Source organism: Diaphorina citri, unplaced genomic scaffold (assembly GCF_000475195.1).
Source record: "Diaphorina citri unplaced genomic scaffold, Diaci psyllid genome assembly version 1.1 scaffold2671, whole genome shotgun sequence".
Lineage (NCBI taxonomy): Eukaryota > Metazoa > Arthropoda > Insecta > Hemiptera > Psyllidae > Diaphorina > Diaphorina citri.
The window spans coordinates 23,708-24,287 of record NW_007380088.1 but is presented as its reverse complement, the minus strand read 5'-3'; positions in this window follow the sequence as shown (position 1 = coordinate 24,287).

Sequence of the window (580 nt, the reverse complement as noted above, 5' to 3'; positions counted from 1 at the left end):
GGCGCGAGGATGAGTTTTGATGTGCGAGGAGGAAACGAGTTTTGGTGCGCGAGTAGACTCGCTTCGTCTAAACCTACCGTAACGGTAGGCAATGTATAGCCAGTGTCATTGTAACCTCAATTACCGCCTAAAGAAATGGGTTTAGCTGACTTAGCGAGACCCCTAGCTGCCGCAAAATCCGCCCCGGGCGGGAATCGAACCCGCGGCCTAGCGCTTACAAGGCAGACGCACTACCAACTAAGCTAACTAGGCTGGCATTAGGTATAAATTTGAAGGACATATTTATTAGGTATTTGCGCCGTCCCCTATTTATCGTACAATGTGATTATCAGTTAAAGTTAAAAGTATTCACTGGAAACACCAAGTTTTGATGAAGGACTGAGGAGTCTAAGGACAAAACCTCCACAGGAGACAGAATGACGGAATCCGGAGTTCAGTGGTTCTAATCCAAGTCAAGTCATAAAATTTGTCATAGGTGCATAATAATATTGAATGATATGAAATTCGAGTCGAGACAAGCATTTGTGCTTAACAAAATTCAAATTGTTTAATTTGAATAAATGAGAAGAGAAATGGAAAC